This window comes from Rhinolophus ferrumequinum, chromosome 7 (assembly GCF_004115265.2).
Source record: "Rhinolophus ferrumequinum isolate MPI-CBG mRhiFer1 chromosome 7, mRhiFer1_v1.p, whole genome shotgun sequence".
Taxonomy (NCBI): Eukaryota; Metazoa; Chordata; class Mammalia; order Chiroptera; family Rhinolophidae; genus Rhinolophus; species Rhinolophus ferrumequinum.
The window spans coordinates 42,755,505-42,764,913 of NC_046290.1; positions in this window are offsets into that span (position 1 = coordinate 42,755,505).

The window sequence follows — 9,409 nt, forward strand, 5'->3', positions numbered from 1 at the left end:
CTGAATAATATTGCATTGTCTGGATGTGCCAAAATTAATTTATCCTTTCACCTAGATACTCAGGACATACTGGTTGCTCCCAAGTTTTAACAATTATGAACAAAGCTTCAATAAACATCCATGTACAGGTCTTTGTGGAGACATAAATTTTCAACTCATTTGTAAAAATACCAAGGAGTATGATTACTGGATCATAGAATAAAAGTATGTTTCATTTTGTAAGAAACTGCCAAGGTGTCTTCCACAGTGGCTGTACCATTTTGCATTTCTACCATCAATGAATGAGAGTTCCTATTGATCCACATCCTTGCCAGAATTTGGTATTGACAGTGTTTTGAATTTTGGCCATCTAATAGGTATGTATGGCATCTTGTTGTTTTTCAATTTACATTTCTCAGATGACATATGATCTGAAGCATCTTTTACTGTGCTTGTTTACCATCTGTGTTGTTTTTTTTTTTTTTTGGTGAAATGTCTATTTAGACCTTTGAACTATTTTTAATTGGGTTGTTTGTTTTGTTATTGAGTTCTTCGTATATTTTGCATATCAAACCTTTTTCAAACGTGTGTTTTGCAAATATTTTGTCCTAGTCTGTGGCTTGATTTCTCACTCTCTTGGAAACACCTTTCTCAGAGCAGAAGTTTTTAATTTTAATGAAGTGCTTATCAATTCATTTATGGATCATGCATTTGGTGTTGTATTTAAAAATTATTGCCATATCCAAGGTCATCTAAGTTTTCACCTATGTTCTAGGACTTTTCTAGTTTTGTGTTTCACATTTAGCTCTATGATCCAATTTGAGTTAATTTTCATGAAGGTTATAAGATCTGTCTAGATTTGTTTTCTTGCATGTGGAAAATGTCCCAGCACCATTTGTTGAAAACATTATCTTTGTTCCATTGTAATACCTTAGCTCCTTTTGCCAAAGATCAGTTAACTATGTTTATGTGGTCTGTTTCTGTGTGCTCTGTTCTGTTTCATGGATCTATTTGTTCTTTCACCAATAGCATATGGTCTTGATTACTGTAGCTTTATAGTAAGTCTTAAAGTCTGGTAAGGTTAGTTACCAGTTTGTTCTTCTCTTTAAATTGTGTTGATAATTCTGGGTGTTTTCCCTCTCCATAAAATTTATAATCAGTTTGCCAATATCCTGAAATCACTTGCTGGGATTTGAATTGGGATTGCACTGAATCTGTAAATCAAATTGGGAAGAACTGACATCTTGACAATAATGACTCAGGATGATTTTTCCAAAAAAAAAAATAGAAAGTTGTTACAATTTTCTTTTAGAAGGTGAAAACACTATGTCTTTGAGTATTCGCTCCGTAATGTAAAGATCTATCTATGGGGAATTAGAAACCGTCAGAAAGTGGGTTGAATTTGCTTCTGTGTAGTTTTCCTTTAGTGAGGCCTATGCTTTGAGGAAAAATCGATTTGCATTACTATGATATTACATTTTGCACCAGGATAAAGCATAATTTCTATTCACTGGGACTGTGTTGATGGAATTCAGCCAAAAGTGTTTGCTCCTGGTATAATGTTTCTCCACCTAGGCCCCTCCGTACTAGGTCCCTGCTTCTACTTTTTCACTTCTCTAAACCAGCCTGCACAGAGGGTGCATCTAGCTCTTGTTTATTCCTTTTCTTGGTCTTTTTTTGGGAGGAGTGGGTGTATTGTTTTTGTGCTTTTTCTTATTTGTGTTGCCAGATGACCCTCCTTGTACCACCACAAATAACAGCACCCCTACTCTAGAACATACAGCCTACGCAGAAGCTACCCAGCTCTTTGCCTCAAACAGCCCTGTTTCTTTCCTGAATTACCCATTAATCTCCTGCTGGCATTGGTCTAGTTGAGAAGGAGTGGCTTAGACTGATGAGGCTATGGGATATGAGAAGGAGAAGCACTCGTAGTGGGTCAAATTTAGTTTGAAGTTGAAATAACCATTGTATGTATACCTCCGAACCCTCACTCTGTACTTACTTCATCCCTATGCCTTGGGGCATCTTGTGTATCAAGCTAGACATAATTTGGAATGCACTGTTCAAAGAATATTTTATACTGTTTAGTTTGGGGTTGATTACTTTCTTTTATTTCCTTTGCTTTTCTCCTTCAATTGGATGAAGATCTTGGTTAGAACTTTTTTTCTTTTTTCCTTTTTATGCTTTAGTTTTTGAATTACTTATTGTAAACTTTCCAAATTTTTTCATGGGAGAAATGGCCATTTTGGGGGAATGTTGTGGTGCTTTTCTTAGTAGGTTAATTGTCAGTATTTCTCTCTCCCCTCAGTGGCTGGTGAAGCCAGTGGAGAATTAGAACTGAGGTTTTAATTTGAAATTGAGGATTTCAGTTTTAGATCTAAAGACTTAGAAATGTGACCTGGATCTGATGGCTTCTTAAGTCACTTCTTGATGTGGCCTAGTTTTCTCTCGGTGATGATGCTAATCGTGATAGTTAAATTTATTTCTATGTGCCTGAGACTCTTATAAACGCAACTCTCTCTCTCTCTCTCTCTCTCTTTCTCTCTCTCTCTCTCACACACACACACACACACACACTCACACTCACACTCATTGATCCTCATGATAATCCCATAATCCCACGAGGAAGGTACTTTTGTTATCCCCATTTTACAGATAGAAAAATTGAGGCACAGAGCCTTAAGATCACCCGGCTGGTAAGTAGAAGAGCTGGAATTCACACTCAGACCCCAGAGCCCATATTCTTAATCCTTGTGCTAGACTGCCTCTCTCTGGCTGCACATCTGACCCATTCAAGTTGCTTTTCCCTGTGGTCTCCAGTCTTTCTCAACTACTCAGATCTACAAGGGGAGACAGTTTCTGCCTGTGCACCGTTTGGACCAAACAGTTGGGAAAGTCTGTCAGGTTCTGGTGTTTTCTCTATAGGGAACACAAGCACAGAGATCTCTGACTTTAAAAACCCAGAAACTGAGAAGAACAGACCTCTCACTTAAAAAGATAGCATAAGGACCACTTTCGTGGCATGCTAGGGCCTTCCCCAGGATTAATCCTGTAGCACAGTGATGAGTCACTCTCTCATCTGTCTTCTCTGCATCTTGCTTTGGTCCTGGCTTGTCTTCGCCAGGTGTGGTATTGCCGTCTGCTGGCAAATCCCATTTCTCCAGTGAGAGTGATTTTGTACTTTCCCTCTGCATTTTCTTAAATCCAGTATCTAAATATATTACCCTAAACTTTCTACCATTGCTCCTTCTGTTATGTTCTTGCTGCTCTTTGCCTTAAAGAAAAAAAAAATCCCACTTTTGAAATGGCACATTCTCGCTTCGCTGCACTCAGTGGGAGCTCCGCTCATGTCTTCACTGGAGAAGCAGTCAGGTTTGTCTGCTGTACTTTGTGGCGGTGGTCCTCCCTGCGTCTCCACTGGGCTTGTTTTGTCTGCTCCACCAGAGAGTTGGCTTCTTTGTTCTACATTCTCTCCTCCTGCCTGTGTCTGAATCTGTTTCCTTAACCTCTGGAACTCTGGCCCTTGAAGTCAACAAACTTGGGTGTGTGTTACCTCTGAGGGTACTTGAAGACTTCCTAAGAGGAACTGGGCCCATGCAGAGTCATAAGGAAACTATTTCAGATCTTCACCTTCTCTGTGCATTCTTTCCTAAAATAGATCTGCTCTGGAAAACACCTGTCCTCATGGGTTGCCTGACTACCTCTCCCAAATCTCCTCACGATATATTCTCACAGCACATGATCCCACCCCCAACCCAGTGTGCCAGACGAAAGACCGATCATAATTTTGGCTTGGTGTAGAGAAAGAGAATGAACCTATGGACTTGAAGATTAATCCTTTTGCAAATCAAATGGACTCTAATTTTTTTTTTTTTTAACTGAGGATGACCTTAAGCAGTTTGTTAGGGAACAGTGATTATTGTATAAAGTTATGTTTAATTACTATGATTTTGGGGACACAACTCTCAGAAGGAGCTCCAGGAATTAAGTGCCCCTAGTATAGTAAAACTTCTTCCATTCCCATCAAGTTACTTAGATGAACAAGGCTTTTTACTCTATATTTCTAATGCCCCCCACTCCAAATGGAATAGAATGGCTGTTGAAAAAGTTCTTATTCTAGCAATAAAAAAATTCATAGATACATGAACTACTTGGAAAAAATAAACCATTTATCTCATTGAGAAATGCATTTTCAATAAAAATAGACTTTTATGCTTACTTTAATTTTTAATTATTATAAAATTAGACATTTGTCTTGTTCAATTAGATTCTATTAATAGTTGTAATAATTAGATACAGATGAAATTTTTAACAATTAGAATAATTTAGTCATAGTATATAAAAAGTAAATTAATTTTTATAACTATTTTTGTTGCACAGAAGTATGATAATGTGATCAGAAAAACCCATAAAGCAAAGAAGTATTATATCAGGGTAAACTTATGTGGGGGAAATAAAATGGACATACAAATTAAAGGGAAAAAAGAACTATAAATCTTGGGTATTATATTATATCACTATGGTATTTTAGATAAGAATGGACCCATTTAAAAACTTGAATGAAAACAGTTTCATTTAAAAATGTCACTATTTACCAAGTGCTAAAAATTAGGTCCATGCCACTATTTAAACCTAGGTTGAACAAGTTTAGATGTCAATTATAAATTGTGTTAGGGCATATATAGTTTTTACATTTTCTTTGGCTGCATTTGGAAGCAAAAATGTTCATAGACCACTTCTCCAAGGAACTTGTCCTGGGCAAGTGGGGTTCATGGTGTCCCTTCCTCTGTTTTTCTGCCCTGTCACCTTGGCCGCACTAATCAGTGGAATGGAGTCCCAAGACTAGAAGTGATGTCATGTTTATCAGTTGTATCTTTCCCTTCTGTTTTGGCTCAATCCCCAGTAAGTCAACATTCATTCAGTAATCACATGCCTCTTATTTGCCCAGCATGGGTCTTACAGATGGAGAGGACCAACTTCTCTCTTAAGGAGCTTGATCTGTCGGTGGAGGGGGCGGTGGAGGGGGCGGGGAGACTTCCCATCTGATCCTAGATGGTGAGCACTCAGCTAGAGGGCAGCAAAGGTTTTCATGTTGCATTGGACCCTAAGAGGAGGGTTTCCTAGCGGAGTTTGGACTTCATCTTAAATTGAGTTCTGAAGGATAAGGACCCAGATTGGACCAGGACTGTTTAGTCAGATGAGGGAGGATGGAGAGGAAGGATTCACTGCTGGTAAAAATGCTATTATTAAGATAGAAAGATTGGCCAACATTCCTACCCCCACCCTGTACCTCCCCTCCCCCAAGAAAAAAGGAATGGCTATTTCTATGGTTTTTTTTAAACATTTCCTCTTTAAATAATTTTCTCATCTAGGCAAAGGACAAAGTATTTTTAACATTATAAAGTTGTAGCTTAGGCTCCTATCCATAAAAGATAGAAACACTTTTAGTTTTGACTATTTTCTAGCAAATTGTGGGTGAGGAGCATATCCAATGTATTAGTTTTGACATATGGTTACACCCAGTGCAGCCTCAGCCAAGCTGTCTCTGGGGATTGCAAAGGCAGAGCTAAATTTCCCAAGTTGGAAAAGAGGCTTTCAGAAATGAATGTCTCACTCCATTCTGAGTGACTTTGCTACCATTTCCCTGGGGAGGTTGCTAGGCATTTAATAGATCTCCATGTGAGGAAAATTCTTCAAGCATTCATTCTTAGGTGTTCCGCCACCATCACTCCTCACCCCACCCCGGCCTCAGCTTCGTGTTGTGGAGGCTGCATCTAATTTCCTTTATGTTCATATTGGTAAAATATTCCAAGAAGATTATCTCTACCTGTCATCACCAAGAGAGTCCTCAGGTATTAGCTGTCTTAGTGATTCCCAATTAAGCACAACCGTGCTAACTGATGGAAGACAGGAGGGAGGCCATGTGAGGGCTGGGTCCAGACCTGGTTCCCACCACCTCTGCACAGCTGTTAGCCTTCCTCCGTCCCTGAGCTCCCGCTGGAACATGAGGGACTTCATTTCAGCTGTGACAATGTTTTGTTGCTCTTGGCCATTGTACAGCAGCTCACATCCTGTGTGTTTTAAAAATATCCTCTTTCAAAGACTCTTTTCAGTATCTATGGGGTTTATATGGTGTGAGAGAAAAAAATATATGTATATATTTAAAACGAGTGTTTTGTTAGCTTTGCTAGGAAAATAAAGCATAAGCAAAATGAAAGGCGCCATATTGGAAAATACTTTTTTAAAGCTCCCTGAAGCTTGGCTTTAAGTACAAGATGTTAAATGATGATGTCTTTGTGCTCACAGATTTAGGCACATGGCCTCTTCTACGTGCTGGTATTTTGTTAGTGTACTAGGGGCTTTTTTTGGGGAAGGCTCTTTCGGTATCTGCAGAATGCTGACAGTTCGGTGAGGAGCCACTTCAGGTGCCCAGCAGAGGCCACCAAGAGTGAGCATGATTGGCTAAGCGTGCGCTGGCTGCGTCCTCAGGGGCCACTGGCTCTGGCATCGTCACGTGGTACAAACATGACTGCTGCTTGTCCCAGGTGGCCATTTTCAGGGAAAGGAGCTATGGTGGACAACCTTCAAGACATCTATTATAGGGTTGTATGTGTGTGTTTGAAAAGAATACAATTTAATTGTTTCAAGAGATATCAACATTTGGGTTTTTCACTAATTCCTAATCTCCCCAGCTTTACCTGGCTTGTGCCCTGTGTGTATGTAGCCTGTATTTGAGGTCATGTTCCCTCTTGGTTATGCTCTCTGCTATTTAATTTCTCTGTGGTGCCTATTGCTTGACTTCCAGTTGAGTTCTTCAGTAAAGCTTTACATTTTGAAAGAGTGACCTTGCATTATTCTTAGCAATATTTTTGTGTATATTCACGTGCATAACTACCTAGCTCTGAACTCCATCTTCTTTTGGTGGTTAAGACCAATTAGAGTTATAATAAACTGGAATTTTCTAAGACATATACAATATCCCAAATTCTCTGGAGGAGGAGCAGTGGATCTTTCAGATACAGACTGGTTGAAGTGAGGTTCGGAAGTGAGCTGCATGTGTTTCAAAATCACTTTCCTTTAGGAAGCTAAGAATCTGCAGTGGATGGCATGACATTGCCTTGCACTAACTAGGCTTAACTACTGCCAAGAGACCTACAGCTCCTTGGTTACCTCCTTTGGCTTGGTGATTTTAAAAGCTTTCTCAAACCTCAAGTGTTGCAAGTGAGGACGTAACTAAAAAAATTTTTTGGAGGAAATAGAAACCATTGAACTTCCTTCCCGATGGGAAATCACAGTGAAATAAAGCTGGTCAGGAGAAACAAGAGTTTTTAAAACTTTTCTTTTCCTCCTTAAGCTAAAGAATTTCCTATTGGGATCCTATCAGTGAGCAAACATTAAGACCAAGTGTTTAATGTGTGATACATTATCCTGAACTGTTTGCAAAATGAGAGGAAATAAAATATTCTTGCTTCACTGTTCAGTGTTTCATGGCTTTGTTTTCCTTAATTCACTGAAATTCAGGCAAACACCAATATTTACTACAGTGTTAAAACAAAATGCAATTAAAGCAGACTTTTCTTAATACAGCATTTGTATTTTGTGTTGTATTTCAGAAAAGTTTGCGATCAACCTGCCTGAATTTATGCTCAAATGTTTTTAAGCATTGGCTACAGTCATTGGACCATTAGCTCCCTTGAGGACAGGGAAGAGTTACCTTTATATAAATATCAGTGGTAGGAAAAGACATTCTTGTTTTAATATACTACTACTAATATATCAGTTAACATTTATTGAGCAATTATTTTGTGTTTCTGAAGTTAATGGAAGGCCTTTGGTAATTCATTGCAAAATAGGCTCTCAGATGTTGGTTGGTGATAGATATTATTTAACGAATGGATTTACTACAATTTTTTTTATCGGGAAAGATTTTTTTGATATTTTTAATGCAAATTTGACCTCTAACAATATGATCACATTTATAGCTCTACGTAATTTGATAATTTAAAAAAATTTTAAAGTTTATATTTATAAATAAGATGGATTTATATTTCTTGTGCTATCTTTTGAACTTTTGATGGCGAGGTTATGCTGGGGTTTATAAAATGAAATAGGAAACTTTCCTTGGTTTTATTCTATACCATGTAGCATTGTAAATAACATAAAAATTCTGTCCCTTAAAGGTTTGATATTGTTCCCTTGCAAAATCATTGTCCACATTTCCTGTTTCTGAATAGTTATTGAATTGCTCAGTCTACTTCTTGAATCAACTGTGATAATTTATATTTTCATCGGAACCATCTCTTTTATCTAGTGTTTTAAGTTTTCAGCATAAAATTATATCTATTCCCTTGTACTTGTATTAAATCTCCTTTGTCTTTTTGTCTATACATATCCATTTTCTTATTTCCAATGTGTTAATGGCATTTTATCTTTTTTGATGAGCTTTGCAAGAGGTTTGTATATTTTATTGATCTGTTCAAAGAACCAGCTGTTCTACTGCTTATATTTTAATCCCTTAATTTCTCCTTTTATCTTTTTAATGATTCTTTTGCTTCCCTTGGGTTTATTTGATTGGGTTTTCTTTTAGCTTATTGAGTTGAAGAATTCAATATTTTTTTTATTTAATAATGAAAATTATTTTCACTAATAGTAAAAAAACGTTATCACTTTTTTTTAAGGTGACTTTTTCTGACCTTCTTGCTCCTCAAGCTTTAAATATCTTTCCTTCTGTCTTTATTCTTAGCTGATAAACTGATTCCTAAATTGGGAAAAAATTGAAACAGTCGGAAGAGAGCTTCGAGAGATTCCCTGACTGTCCCCACATCACCACTCCTATCTTCTCTCTTCCTGCTTGTTGCATAGGTAACAATTCATGCTCCTGTCTAAAGCCAGTTCCTCCACAAGGGCCTCTCACCTGGTCTCCTCTCACCTGGTCAAAACAAACTACCCCCCAGGGGGTGACATTTGGGGTATTGAGGAAATGTTGCTTAAGGGCACAAATTTGCAGCTAGTAGATAAATAAGTCCTAGAAATCTAATGCACAGTCAACAATAATACTGTACTATAAACTTCAAAGTTGCTAAGAGGCTAGAACTTAATTGTTTTACTATAAAAAAGAAATGATATTTATGTAATGTGATAGAGGTATTAGCCAGTGCTATGGTAGTAATTGTATTGCAATATATAAATGTATCAGATCGATATATTGTACATCTTAAATTTATACAACATGTTAATTAATCTCAAAGATAGAAACCACCTCAGCAATTCTCCCTTCTCTCTTACACCTCAGAGTTTCACTCTCCTGGATCATGCCTATCTTCACACAAACATGCTGTTATAGTTTCTTCTTCCATAAACCTTCTCTTGCCCTTGCTTTCCCACCAGATACCCACAATTTTATTGCTTTACTGGATAAACTGTTCCAAAC